Below are 16,062 nucleotides of genomic sequence, written 5' to 3' on the forward strand. Positions count from 1 at the left end.
TGACCTGGAGCCAATTACACACATTCTCAGCCTAACTTAACTTCACAGGAATCTTGTGAGATTAAAATGGAGGCAAGGAGAACAATGGAGGCTGCTTTGGGGTCCCCACTGGAGAAAAAAGCAGAATATAAATGAAATAAATAAAAATACAAATCCCATCCAATCCAAACATGCCTTTATTGGCATAGATATCAAAAGTAATATAAGTTCATGCATATAGACAGACAGACAGACAGGCAGGCAGACAGGCAGATAACCTGTCTGTACATGCATGAACTTGTATTACTTTTGATATCTATGCCAATGTATTTATTATTATTATTATTATTATTATTATTATTATTATTATTATTATTATTATTATTATTATTATTATTTATTGTATTTATAAACCGCCCTCCCCTGAAGGGCTCAGGGCAGTGAACAAAACATAGAAGTAGAGCACACAATAAAATCAGTAATATCAAATTGGAATAAATAAGTATTAAACAGTGGCTCTATATGTATTAAAACTACCCCATTAAAAGCAGTGTTCAGTCGAATATAAATAGATGGTGTCCTACTAACAGATCCCCAAAAAGAAGAGGAGGGAGGAACGGTAGGATCCGCAGATGTTATAAAAGGAAGAAAAAGGGGGGGCACCATCAGCGGCCGGTCTCCCCAAAGGCCCGGTAAAACAGCTCGGTTTTGCAGGCCCTGCAGAACTCGTTAAGGTCCCGCAGGGCCGGTGTAGCTGGAGATAGAGCGTTCCACCAGGTAGGGGCCAGAGCTGTAAAAGCCCTGGCCCGGGTGGAGGCCAGCCGCATCATAGAGGGACCAGGGATCACCAGCAGATTGGCCTCTGCTGACTGCAGAGGTCGATTTGGGACATATGGGGCAAGACGGTCCCATAGGTATGGAGGTCCCAGGCCGCGCAAGGCCTTAAAGGTCAAAACCAACACCTTGAAAATGATTCGGAATTCGACCGGCAACCAGTGCAGGTGGCGCAGCACAGGTAAAATATGGTCTCTGGCGGCACCTCCTGTAAGCAGATGGGCCGCCGCATTCTGGACCAATTTTAATTTCCGAATCTGACGCAAGGGAAGGCCCGCGTAGAGCCTTTATATATATATATAAAGTGCTAGTGAGAGATAGATAGAACGATTACCAATAATTAAACAAAAAGGTAAAATTAACAATTTAAAATGGTCATCAGAAATAGAGCTACCGTACATGTTATGTCAGCATTATAGTCTCCTAGAAGAGAATTCATGGCGATAGTAGAGTTTTGAATTTTTCCCACTACCAGCAAAGGATGGATTAATCTCGAATGGGCGTCTGCATTTATTTGGCATTCTATAAGGACATGGATAAGAGAACCAATAGAGCCACAGCAACATTACCTTTGTTGTTTTGGAATTTGATGGTACCTTCCTTTGGTTGAGGCTGAGGGAAAACTATTAAATCGGGCTAACATAAATGCTCAACACTGATCAACAGATAAGGTAGATGTAAGGTAATTGGCTATAGCTCCATACTTAGGAAGAATGCCTAAGGCTTGGGGAGAACAGACTGGGATTTTTGTTGAATAGAAAATCTGACGTTCGTGATCTTTCAGTCTGTCTTTAATTTGGGACAAAATAAAGTTTTCATTACTGAAATCCCACCATTTAAAGAGTACTCTCCAGAGATCATCTTACCCATAATAAAGTGCTAAAGGATGGAATGTTCCGACGATGAACACTTCACCAGTGGGGGACATTCCACCCCCTCCCCAGAGCAGCAATACCTTGGCAGTGGCCTCCCTGGAGCAGTGGTCGCAGAAGCCCTCCTATCTCCCCTCCCCCCCAGCAACCACCCCAGCCCACAAATCACCTGATCTGTGGGCCACAGAAGCCCTCCCGTCTCCCCTCCCAGCCCCAGCAACCACCCCAGCAACCACAGATCAGCTACTCCGCTGCCCTGGCAAAGTCCTCCGCCCAACTTCCAACCATCCAAATTCCACCCTCCCCTGCCCCAAGCCACTCCTTTCCACCCTCCCCCTATCCTCATCTTCCCACCTACCCCAAGCCACACCTCGTCTACCTCTCCCACCCAAGCCACAGACTCACAACAGGTAAGTGTCAAGCATCATGCCTGGAGCAGGGGTGGGGCCCACTACAGCTCCAGTAAAGCCCATTGAAGGGGGGAGATGCTTCCTCTTCCACCCTTTGCTAGGGCCCATTGCATCTCCCCCACAAAGGGCTTTGCTGCTAGCATTAATATATTACAGATGGGACAGACAGGACATTTCTGGCATGTGGGTTAAACAGTGGCAGGCCAACCCATGCTAATACTCAGGTCCCCTGAGCGGCTGGCTGTGCCACTGGAGCTGGCAGCCTGAAAGAAAGCAAAGGCATGTCTTATGCCCATCATCACCTCCTATAGCACAAGGCTGCCACATTCCAGGTAGTAATTGGAAATCTCCTGCTATTACAACTGATCTCCAGGTGACAGATATCAGTTCACCTGGAGAAAATGGCCACTTTGAAAGATGGACTTTGTGGGATTGTTCCTCATTGAAGTCCCTCCCCTCCCTAAATCCTGCCCTCTTCAGGGTCTACCCTCAAAATCTCCAGTTATTTCCCAACCTAGAGCTGGCAACCCTATATACCAGCCAGCTGCCAGCCAGGACCAAGCTGTGCCTCTGTAGTGCTGGTAGGCAACTGCCATCCTGCCTCCTCTTTTGATAACCCAGCAGGGTCTTCACTGGTAAACACTCCATTTTTTGGTATTTGGGCCAAAAGGGGTTGTCACTTCCTGTAAGGGATAGTTAAATGATGGGAGCATCCACCTTTAACTCTGGCCTGATGTTATCCTTCAGAATCATCAACCTGTGAACCTCATCTTCATCTAGCCTTCAGAAAACCTTATCCACTGATACCCACAATGCAAGCAACAGTCATCATACACAGGTATGCATTAGAACAGGAGGGTTTTTTTCCATGTGATAGTGACATTTGGAAATAAACCAGGAGTCACAAAAACATCCCCTGCTTAAATGTCATGGAAGCTGCTTTAATTTCAAAACCAATACCTAAGGACAAATGATTAGAAAATATAGCATTGCATCTGAATTAGAAAATAAAGCAAGGGAGTCTGGGTCTGTAAGGTGCTGTCAAGTCACAGCTAACTTATGGCAACCCAATAAGGTTTTCAAGGCCAGAGGCTAATAGAGGTAGTTTGCCATTGCCTTTCTCTGCATCACAACCCTGGAATTCCTTGGTGGTCTCCCATCCAAGTACTAGCCAGCACTGACCCTGCTTAGCTTCTGAGATCTGATGAGATCTCATCTTGGTCCATCCAGGTACAGAAGTAAGAATCTTAGTCTTACTTATTGTACCCTTTGGACTTACTTTGAGGCCAAGCTTTACAGGGCAAGTTCACAGATGTATCTTTCAACACACATATACCCTAGACCAGTGGTGGTGAACCCTTGGCACATGCTGGCAGGGGCTGATGGGAATTGTAGTCCATGACATCTAGAGTACCAAAGGTTCACCACCACGGCCCTAGACAGAGGTTTGATGGGGTGCAACTTCTATTCAAAAGGAGCTGAGAGAATGCTGATTCCACCTATTTCTTTACTATCAATCATGAACCTGTGCTGGAAAAAAGGAGCTGGGGGAAAGGCTCGGGAAAAAACAGTGAGTATCCCATTTGTTGTATTGTCGAAGATTTTCACGGTCGGATTCAATCATATATAAAACTGGATACATTTAGAACAACAAATGGGATTGGTTCTGGTGGGCTTTCTGGGCTGTGTGGCTGTGGTCTGGTGGATCTTGTTCCTAATGTTTTGCCTGCACCTGTGGCTGGCATCTTCAGAGGTGTATCACAGAGGGAAGTCTGTTACACACTGTAGGAACAAGATCCACCAGACCACGGCCACACAGCCCAGAAAACCCACCAGAACCAATCTCTTTTGTTGTTCTAAATGTATCCAGTTTTATATATGATTGGTGCACAGCTAAGTTTAAAGACACCGGCTGGTTGCTGTTACTGGCAGATCACTTGTGAGCAAATTGGACAGAGGATTGTATGAATGCTTCGGACATGTATGATTATTTCTCGCAGTCCCTCCATTGTGAAATTCAAAGCAACATACCATACACAAGGTTCTCCAGAGGAGGTCTTTCATCCAGACATGACCAAACGGTGACCTGTGTAGCTTCAGCAATGTGGTTGCATTCTGTGCTTTCTGAAACGGAAGAAGCAAAGATAAAACTATGCCATAAATTGTCAGTGGGTTGTTGTTTTCTTTAGCAGTTTCAAAGGAATGATAAAATGCTCCATCTGGAGTCTCAGATCCAAAACACACCGGGAGTAGTGCAAATTGGGTGTTTGCTATTAGTATTAATTACCTCTCATGTGTACCAAAGATTGAATTCATTTGTATTCCAAACAGTTACTGTAGGGCATGAAACATGAGAAGAGAAAAAGATCAATGATCACCCAAACCGCTCTGTTTCTAACTCCCTGAAGGATTAGCCTAAAAAACTGCCTAGAGTCATGCTGCTGCCAAGCAACTTCTAATGGTGGTAGGAAGACAGACTTATCTAGAGAAAAGTGCTTCATACGTGGGTATGCTCCTTGTTACTTGTCTTGTATGACAGCTGATTATTTTTAATGTGGCAGATACCATCATTTTGTAGGCTGGACTTATGAAAGTTGCTTGGGTAGGTAAATAGAAGTGAAATTATTGAAGAAATTCTGGTGGTGAATTGGGGAGCGGAGGTCGGGTTTTCAATGGATGTGCAGCTGAAAATGTGATTGAAACCACTCATTTATCCAGGTAGCAATCCTGGCTTCATTTGTCAAGTGAACACTTTGACAAGCGGATGTAAGTACTAACATGGCAGGTATATGTTGTAGTCTTCACGGTAACAAATGAACCAGGCTAGAATTCGAGCAATAGCATCTCATGATCTGCCAGTTATCCAAATTGTAAGTGTATTATTTCTAGAAGAAGAGAAGAAGAAGAGTTTGGATTTATACCCCACCTTCCTCTCCTGTAAGGAGACTCAAAGTGGCTTACAAGCTCCTTTCCCTTCCTTTCCCTTCCTCTCTCTACAATTCCCCACTCCTCCACCTGAGTGGCAGAGGCTTATTTGGTGAATCAAATGTGTTTTTGCACTCCTACATTCCTGCTGGGTGACAGTTTTTTAGAACTCTCTCAGCCCCACCTACCTCACAAGGTGTCTGTTGTGGGGAGAGGAAGGGAAAGGAGCTTGTAAACCACCTTGAGTGTCCTTACAGGGGAGAAAAGTGGGGTATAAATCCAAACTCTTCTTCTTCATTGTCAGTGCACAGTCAGAAGACATACAGTCAGGCTTATCTTCTATCAATTACTATGCAATGATCTTTAGCTTCTGAGCATGGAGTTATCATTTAGCAGCATAGTTAACAGTCATTGATAACCTGTCCTTCATTCATTTGCCTACTATCTTTTGTAAGTGGCCACCTAAGCCTGTGGCATCACTTCATTTGGTGGTAGAAAGTCTCTGAATTATGTGTTGTGTGAAAAGTGCTTAATGTTATGTGCTGTGTGAAATGTGCTTAATGTTGTCTACACGTGACAAGCAATGGAAGGCTATATTTTGTAATCCAGTGGAATGCTTTGCATGGGAGGGGAATCATAGTCGTAGTTTCTATCACATGTTATATCACATATCAGTAATTTGTTGGTGTCTCATCTGTGATTAGGACATCAAATTGGAGTGTCAGTTCTAGTATTTGTAAAGGCTGACAGGAAAGCATTCCTCAAAAGATTTTGATCTGCACTAGCAGAAACGTGCAGTATCGTTTGTTTTATTTTGCTGAAAGGATTTGACAGAAATTACAGTCCATGGTTAGCAACACCACTTCATGCATTAGTAATAAAAATATACATTAAAAGAAGGAATGACACTCAGTTCTGTTTTTCAACTGAATGTTTGCTGCCACAAAATACTCAAACTGCCTACAACACTTTGGTCCACAGATCAAAGATATGAAGACCTGGGAAACTTCAGATCTTTTTATCTGTATTCTCTTCTTGAAGAAGAAGACAGGATAGAAAGGGAAAGAAGGGGAGGGGGAATCGGGCCAGCTATAAGGAGGTTACTATCATGAGTGGGAAAGGCAGTCTGGATCTAGATCAGTGGTACTTAACTCTTAAACCATTGTAGCCCACCAAATATTCAGTGTGATACTCAAATAACCTTCCAAGGTACCAAGCATAAAACATAGGACATACATGAGGAAAATCTACTTCCAATTAACTCTTAGACTACAAATCACAGTTTTGTCATTTCTATACAGAGGCTGGATGAACATACGTTGGGAGTGCTTTGATTGTGTGTTCCTGCATTGCAGGGGGTTGGACTTGATGACCCTTGGTGTCTCTTCCAACTCTATGATTCTATTCATTTTATGTTTCTGTTTATTTGGATGAACTGTGATTCCCTCCAAAGGGAAAAGGGAAGAAAAGGGGGTCAATTCCATCAGACTATTTCACCTGTTGGCCATCATCCTACCCCGTAAAGTTGAGTTTGATTTCTTTTTGCTGTGTTCCATTTTTTTTATGAAGAGCAAGATATGGGGCATAGAATCTTGGATTTGATCTTAACAGTGCAATAATCAGTAGGATTGGCACCAATTAAAAAAATTGTTATAATTTCAGACCCAGGCTTCAGAAGGAAGGAGATTTTTTTACCATGAATACTTATTCTCAGGTAGGATGTTACCTATTCAAGATTCAAATCTGTGTGGTTTTTCAGGTTCTAGAGTTCAGGACCATTATTTTTAATGTGTAGTGTATATGGGGATCTGGGGCAGCTATATGTAAAGATAATGGCAACAGATTGAGACACCCTAGGGATGCTAGTGAAGGCTGCAAAGAAGTGGTTCCAAATAGCCTCCATTGTATCCGCAAGTTCTCACCCAGCACAATTATTTAATGTGATTCATTCATTAACATTCCTGCCAATGGGATCCAAAATTAATGATCTCGTACTTAGCAGTGAGGTTTTTGCAAGTTTTTTTGCAGATAAAGTCTTGTTGCTCTGCTGCAATCTCCCACTGACAATGGATACAATAAGTGACCTGGAGGCCTCTTAGGCCTCTTCTGGTTGGACTACTTTGAACTGCTGTGTGCACCACTTTGAACTGCTCTCCATAGCTGAAGTTGACAGAGTGCCTGCAGTCATGAGATCTGCCACTTGCTCCCTTGACCCATGTTCCTCATGGTTGGTGAAGGCCAGCCATAAAACACTACAGGACTCCCTGTTAGAAATTATCAACTGTTTCCTAGCATAGAGAATCTTCCCAGGGAGGTTAAAAGAGGCAGTGATCTGCCCACTCTTAAAGAAGCCATCATTAGATCTTATGGATCCATAGATTAAACTACCAGTCAGTTTTGAATCTTGCATTTCTGGGTAAAGGGTTGAGAAAGCAATTGCAGAATAGCTGTAGATATTTCTGGAGGACACACCAGTTTTGGACCCCTTCCAGTCTAGCTTCCATCCTGGTCATGGGACAGAGGCTGTGTTGGTCACCATTGCAGTTGAACTCCAAATGCAGCTTGACTGAGGTGGGTAAGCACTACTGGTGGTATTAGATCTCACTGCTGCATTTGACATGGTCAGTTATGATCTTTTGACCCACCCCATCACTCATGCTGGAATTTGGAGTACGGCTTTGAAATGGCTAGGCTCATTTCTCCAAGACTGGGGACAGCAGGTGACACATGGGGAAGGGGCACCCCAGAGGCATCCACTTGTTTGTAGAGTGCCTCAGAGGACTATCCTCTCCCCATTGTTGTTTAACATCTACAAATGGCCCTGGCACAGCTTCTGTAGCTTTGGGCTGGGTTGATGCGGATTACATCCAGCTGGTTCTGTTGATGGATCTGGCTGCCACCACAGATATCTGTCCGGATGTTGTGCCTTGTTGGTTGGAAAAGAGCAGATTTAGACTAAATCTATTGAAGATTAAGGTCCTGTGGCTAGGTCAGGGCCATCCAGTGGGTCAGGGCCGTCCAGTTTCGAGGCTTCCAAAATTTGGCAACACAGCATTACATCTAGCCATGTCTGTAAACAGCCTGGGTGTGACCCTGGAGTCCTCCTTATCTATGAAAGCCCAGGTCACTAACATGGCAAGAATTACCTTTTACCATCTCTGCCATGCTAAACAATTGGCCCCCTGCTTACCCCACCCAGACCAAACCACAGTGATCTATTCAACTGTCACCTCCAGGCTAGACTACTGTAACTTGCTCTACATGGGCCTGCCCTTGAGACTAACTCAGAAACTAACCCTGGTCCAAAACGCAGCTGCCAGTCCCCTCACCATAGTATAGGTGAGAGAGCATATAACATCTATGCTCCAACAGCTGCATTGGTTACTAGTGGAATACCAAATCAGATTCAAGGTATTGGTTATGACCTTCAAGGCCCTGAGCAGCCTGGGACCTTCATATCTGTGGGACCATCTTACCACACATTGCCCCAGAGGACTCTCAAATTCTCCAATAAAAACCTGCTGGCGATCTCTGGCCCCAGTGATGTGTGTTCGGCCTCAACCAGAGCCAGGGTTTTTTCTGCCCTGGCTCCAGCCTGCTGGAACTCTCTGTTGGCTGATACCAGGGCCCTGCAGAACCTTAAGCAGTTCCTCAGGGCCTATAAGATGGAGATGTTCCACCAGGTCTTTGTTTGATGCCATGTCCCCATTTTATTCCATCTGATTTACTTATTGGCTTCTCTAAACTAAACTGAATTAAATTAACATTGCCATCTATGTATGGCTGCTTTGTGTGCCTGTCCACCAAAAACTTTGCTTGTGCTTAGGCAGGATTTTAATAGGGCTATGTCAGAGCTGGGCTAGGGTTGGTTTTGCATGGGTTAAACTAAGTCAATTCCACACGGTCCAAATATCCCCAGTTGAGCAAGGGAAATATCCCAGTTTGGCCAAGAAGTTTGCACAGTTCCTAGTCCTAAAGCTGTTTTGACCCGTGATATTTCTCTCATCGCAGGTTTTTCATAACCCACTAAAATTGCAATCTTTTTCCAAAATCCCACATTGAACTCCTAACCCTAACACCACAGGAGCAAAACCAATTTATTTTTTCCACCCCGCCACCTGACCTCCCTGCCTTACATTGTGTCAGTTTTATTTCTGCTGAGTTGCGGCCAGTCCTTTCCAAAATGTTCCCTGAGCAAGTTTTCCTCAAGCAATGTTCCCAAGCAAGTTTTCTGCCCTTTGACAGCTCTTCCAGGAGCCAGGCAAGAGAGCCCATGTGGGAATGCATGAGCGTTTGCCCCATTCTCACTCACTCTCACCAAGCACCACTCGCTAGCCAAGCCGTGACCTGCCCAGCTCCGGGCTCACATTCCTAATGGGATTCTTGATGTTATTATGTTGTGTGAAATCAACCCTAGACTGCCATCATGGGGTTTTAAATATAATTGTCTTGGGGTTGTATCTTACCTATATTATTTTTAATGTGTTTATATGCCACCCTGAGTCCAGCTCCAGCAGGGATAAAAATATAACAAAATAAATAAATAATAAATGAATTCTATGGGCCCCAGAACAGGGTGCCACCAGCCATCATGACTGTACTTTCTTTTGTGCGGTGTGCCTATGTGGAGTGACTGTTTTCCAACAAAATGACACCAAAACTGCAGCAGAGTGACTGTTGGCTGTCTAATAACTACCAAGTTTCAAGCAAATTGGACCAAGGAATCAAATTTTATGGGCTCCTAAAAAAGGAGCCGCCATCATTCTGTTTTTCCAATCGTACTACCTGCGAAACATAAAAAGGGGCCCAACCTCAGAAATGAAGAAATGAAAGAGAACTGCCCTTCTTTGTGGCTTGTTTTCAAAGGCAATTGGCTGGAAGTACTTGGTGCTCCTCTCCTGCAAGGATCTAATTAGCAGAGAGAACTGCTATTGCCTGGGGAATAAGTCAAATCAAAGAAAAACATGAGATGTACTGTGGCTGACTAGCACCACCCCCACATGAACAACAATATGGGCTGTTAAGGACATAATATTTAGAATCTCAGATTTGTGTTACCACTTCGCAAAATCATGGTAATGATCTGAACTGGCAATTTCCATTTATATTTTCAGTTCTGGTATTTCATTAGGCACACCACTCACAAGCAGAATAAAACAACTCTTCTTCGGTAGCTGTCAGAAGCCATTGAAAGTAAAGTAAAGGGAACTGGCTAAAAGTAGTTGGGGGTAATCTTTATTTCTCTCCTTTCTCTCTTTGAGGGAAATTGTGGGTTAGGGTGAGTGTGATGCAAGCATGTTGGGCTAGGTGAGAATATTGCAAGCATGGAATGATGGATGATATACTGTTTGAATGCACAAAAAGTAACCTGTTTTTGTGCTTTTTCACATGTTCCCTGAAGTTGCTGTTGGGAGCTGCTTCTTTCAAAACAAAAAAGGAGAGGATAGCCCAAGTGGTGCTGCAGAAGGCTTAGAATGATGCCGTGGGAGGAACAAAAGCTCCTGCATTCCCTTCAAGAGGTTTTATAGTATGAAAACTATGCCTTGGGGGAAGGGGGAGTTTTGCTACCTTATGTGGATGATCTGAGTCCATCGGAAACTGCTGGGGGGGGGGGACAGGAGCTCTTCCCCACCCTGCAACATTGTTTCTTTAGAAGCAGTTCCACACAGTTTCCAGGTGGCTGCAGGGAACCTGTGAAAACATTTAACATTTAGTATGTCTCTGAGCAGGCTTGTTAGGATGAGAAAGCAGAACTGGCACCTATTTAGAGGGCATCTTCAGACGGTGGTAATACTAGTGCCAAAGCTGCTACAAGGCAGGAGGAGGGGGAGGAACCATAGTTCAGTGATGTAATATCTTCTTTCTGTGCAGAAAGGTTCAGTGCCTGACATTTAAAGGGTTAGCAAAGCAACCTTTCAAAGCAGGAGAGCTCAAAAGGGTTGGCAGTCACATATAGCACCAGCACTGGGCAATAGAATCAATGGAATAAAACATCTTTAGGAAACAGAAACACCAAATGCCCTCCAGAATAACACTGTTCATATGCTCTGCAAAGGCAGTAAGGAAAGGGGCCTGATAAACTACCTGGAACAGGGAATTCCAATTTCCATAATTCAGCGGCCATGGTATAACCTCAGTGAGTGACTGCTTTAATGCCCTGGAGAGTATTGCTGAGAGACCGAGGATTTCCACCCATGGACCATGATCTTCCCCTGCTGAAGTGTTCCTAAAGTCAGGAATAGGATGGGGTGGGTATTTGGGGTTGTCATGGGGTTGCCATGGGAAGAGGGCGGGGAGGAAGTACATTTCATAGTGCAACTTGGGCAGCTGTGGAAAAATCGGGGCACCTGCAACAATCGTAGATCCAAATCAGTAGTCCACAGCTGATTTGAAAAGCTCATAAATGAGGTTTAGATGTGGCAAGAGGCATCTTGAAATCGTTTCATGTCTAGGTGCACTATTAAGCTTTCCATCTATGTGATGTGATGCATTCTATCCCCATTTTATTGCTATTTTATGGCAAGCATTTGTTGGAATGAGCGAAGTAAAGAGTATTGAGCTATATATCAGATACCCTAATCCTGTTTGCTGATGTGGTTTGGGCTGTCCAGCATCCTTTCCCCTTCCCATCACTTTCTTGCTCAAACCTGTACCTGTGCTCAAAGAATTAATTAGCATCACTCAGATGGATGTTTGTGACAAGGGCTTTATGCAAAGCAGTATTATAAACTGGCATTCCTGTCAAGATTGCTTGCTTGTTTGTTTGCTTTTCTCTATTTATAGCGCTAGTTCAACATTCAGTGATAAGCTCCTCAAATATGCAGATCTAATGCTGCTATTTTCATTTTCCTCTTGAGTTCCTTTTGGATACTGCAACTCTATGCATTACCTAAAAATATGCTTGATTGAACACTCTAGTATTGAATTGGGCTGTAATTCACATTAACCAAGAATTGAGTGTCTCTGCAGACTTCATTCTTACCGTTGAACAATCTAACCCCTGTGCTATTTGAAACCACAGGGGGAGGTCATCAGAAGGTTTGAGCTACAGAGTCACCCATATGTGAATGATATCCCGCTGTACCTTTCTTTCCCGCCTAATTCCAAGGATGCTGTTGATGCTCTGGATCACTGCTTGAAGTCAGTAATGGTCCGGATGATGGTGAACAAGCTGAAACTTAATCCTGGCAAGACGAGGTTCTCTGAGTTAGTAGAAAGGCAGACTTAGGACTGGAGACCTCTCCTGTCTTGGATAAGGTTATACTCCCCTTGAAAAGCCAGGTTTGCAGCCTGTGATTGCTAAACAACAGCAATCATCTTTTAAAAAAAAACCTGGGAAGCTGTGATAGTTCAAAGTGCTTTTGCCCAGTTTCAGCCCGTTCATCAATTGAGTCCATTCCTGGGTCAGTTAGATCTAGCCACAGTAATCCATGCCTCAGTAACCTCCAGACTAGACTCCTACAGTGTGCTCTTCTTCAGGCTATCCTTGAAGAGTGTTCAGAGGCTACACCTAGTGCAGAATAGGAGCATATGACCCTGCTATTACAGCATACACTGGCTACCAATTCACTCCCAAGTACAGTTCAAGGGGTTAGTTTTGACCATTAAAGTCCTGAATATCTTAAGACTGAAGGGCAACAGGTATATTTAGAATATATAATCCTGTCAAGCAAAGTAATGAGCAGAGATGTGGATTGTGCTGCACGTTATATTAAAATAGTTATCTCGCAAAAGACCAGCCATTTTACCTCAGAAGTTCATAAGCATAAGGAGAACTTTACTTAACTGAGAAAGAAAACATATACAGCATATACACATTAACAAAGTATCACATATATAGTTACATTCACGGGTCATAGTTTGTTAAATTTGGTTGCGATACAATATCTTTGTCAGAGCACTTTTACATAGCATTTGGTTTACAACAGTACAGAGAACATCTTTTCACTTAGGCGGATTCTACATGGGCCAAAAACAGTGGTGTGAAAATGGTGTGAAAATGATGTAAAATGGTTCAAAATGGGGTAAAAGAGTTTACAACATTTTCACACTGCTGTTTTTGGCCCATGCGGAATTTGCCATAGTCAGGCAGTCAAGTAAGCGAGTGAGGGAACAGAACACTACCAACGGTTTTTAACGGTCGCCTCTAGAATGTTCGTGCAGCTTCCCAGAATTTCCTGCTGCTTTTGCTGCTGCTGCATGCAAACAAGGCTGAAATTCCAACAGAGACCAGGGTATCTGAAGGACAATCTTCTCCCATATGCTACTAGAACACGGCCATTCAGCCCAGAAACCACACAACACTCCAGTGATTCTGGCCGTGAAAGTCTTCGACAATACATTCTCCCATATGTTTCCACCTGGGAATTAATACCACAGGGAGAGGCCATCCTGACACCCATCAATCAAAAAAGCTCATTTAGTAGGTAAACAATAAAGAGCCTTTTCAGTGTCAGCCTCACAATTATGGAATAATGTCCTCAAGAAGGTGCACCTGGCCCCTTCCCTTTCAATTTTTGGGAGGCAGCTTAAGACAGTTCTATTGTCAATGCATTTGCTGATTTCCAGTTTAAATATTGTTGGATGATATGTTACCACAAGAGGGCTCTTCAGGTGTTACGATCTATAGTCCTTTCTGCACAAGAAGCTTACAACGTTTTCAGGCAGAAAATAAAATGTTTCCTCATGGAGTTCTCCCTCCTCCCCACTTAGTTTGTTTTTTCCTCGTTTGATTCTGAAAGTTTTCAAGCAGTTTTTTCCTGTTTTTTAAACCCCTTTTACAACAATTCTTTTGATCTAAACGTTTCTAAACCTTCTTCCCTCGCTGTGCAGTCATATTTACATTTTATCCTACCCACTGTTATTTTTCACGCCTCTGTGCCATCATTCAACTTTCCCTTTGGCCCCATTTTTTGTCCCTGACTTCACTTCTTTCCCACTCACCTCCTTATTTTCATCATTCCTTTTTTTTATTGGTTGAATCTATGAAGCATTGATTAAACAGAGCTACAGAGAATTGAAGCAAAGGATCAATGAAGGATTGCTTCTACAAATACTCCCCCCCCCCATTTAAAATCTTCACAGAAGCCATGAAATGTTTAGAGGTGAGTGCAGACAAACATCATGGTGAAGGTGGGGATCGAAAATGTTCTGAAATGTTCTAGGTGACTTGCGCAGAAAGGGCCTATGTGTACACAAAGACCAGCAACAGCATAGAAATCATCCTGATATGTATAGTTGCCATGTTGTCTGAAAGAATTAGTGGGCAAATTTTCAGTTTTGGCTTGCACAAAATAGAACTCTGAAAAATTCAGTTTTGGTGTAGCATGTACTGAGGCTGTACATTCCTTTAATATCCATGCTTTATCCCTTTCAGACAACATGATAACCCCACATATCAAGGGGGCTGGGGATAGTGCACACTCCCCATAACCATGGTTGGTAGGCTTCTAACATATGTAATCATAACATCTGAAGAGGGCTTATTTCTTGCAGTCATAGGGGCAGATCAAAATGACTTCCTGCAAGAAAGTTCTGATCAGGAAGCTGGCTCAGAATTCTTGATTCAAAGCCTTGACATCTCTACATTAAATTGATTTACTTTCATCTGCAGTCACTGCACACTGATGATTTTTTGGACCAGGAGGGAATGCAGTCATGTTCTCTCTCTTCAGTAGTGAGCAGGCCAAGAACATTTAATCTGTGCTGAACAGAGATTCCTGAAGCTCTTTTGGTTATGGATTCTGAGAATTTCAGCACCAATTTGTTGGACAGTCAGTCAGAAATGAGCCAACCTGTTCAATCACCCAACCTGTTCAATTCATGCTGAACAAGCACAAATGCCTGCCAGCAGTTTTGTGTGGGGTTCTTGAAAGACTGTGGCTATTGGCACTGCCAATTGAACTGGTTGGTAACCATTCACATCACCAGTGACTACTTTGACAAACACCAATGAGAAGGATTGTCATTTATAAAGTATTCCTTAATGATTCAGTTACTTATTTATTTCTCCTCAGTAGAAACCCGAAGTGGCTTGCATCATTCTTCTTTCCTCCATTTTATGATGGATTTATATGATTTGTGACTGATTTGTCTATTGAAACAATTGCCTGTACAGCAAAGAAGAAAAAGAGGGTTTTTATACTTTGCTTTTCTCTATTATGAGTATCTAAAAGACTTACAATTGCCTTCTCTTGCCCGCCCACCCCCAATAACACGCACTTTGTAAGGTAAGTGGGACTGAGAGAGTTCTGAGAGGTCTGAGCAGGTTTCATATGAAGGAGTGGGGAATTCAACCCAGTTCGCCAGATTAGAGTCTGCCACTCTTAACCACTCACTCCAGCATGCTGGCTTTCAGTAGGACAGCAAGACTCTGTAAGGACACTCATGTACGAAAAAAATGCTTTCTCTCCTGTATGGTTACAAAGGTATACATTGAAGCAACAAAGCAACCATGAATGGGTCAATGAACAGTTGAGCAAGACATCAAAAAATTGGCTTCTTGCTTGTAGTTCGTGAAAAGACATGAGACAAACCAGTGAGTGTTCAAGCATGCCTAGTCATTTGCTCTAATAAAAAGGAATAATACCTTTTTGACCTGACTTCAACACTGAGCTCATGACAATGAAGATAAATCTACCCAAGTTGGTAGCTTCAACCAAACCCAAGGCATAAATTGGAACACTGACTGTCTTTGGTAATATGGTTGCCATGGTAGCCATAAAACCTATGACACAATGAAATGCATTGTGACCTGCTCTCTGATCATCAATGACATCTTCATTACCACATTCCAGTGAAGCACTAGAACTGAAGGCATACAATATCCCACTGATTCCGGTCATGCAGACTTGTAAGTAGATAGCCCTGTGAAGTTAATTGCTTCTGTATGCCTCCATCAGACCACTAAGGTTCTGTTGGTGCTAAATATATCAGATGGTCTCTTCTAGAACCAGCACTTGGGTCTTTCAAAGACCTTGGTTGATGGAACCATTCTAAAATGTTGACTTTTGTCATTCTTAATATGCATTTTCTTTCTACTT

This window comes from Sphaerodactylus townsendi, linkage group LG04 (assembly GCF_021028975.2).
Source record: "Sphaerodactylus townsendi isolate TG3544 linkage group LG04, MPM_Stown_v2.3, whole genome shotgun sequence".
Taxonomy (NCBI): domain Eukaryota; kingdom Metazoa; phylum Chordata; class Lepidosauria; order Squamata; family Sphaerodactylidae; genus Sphaerodactylus; species Sphaerodactylus townsendi.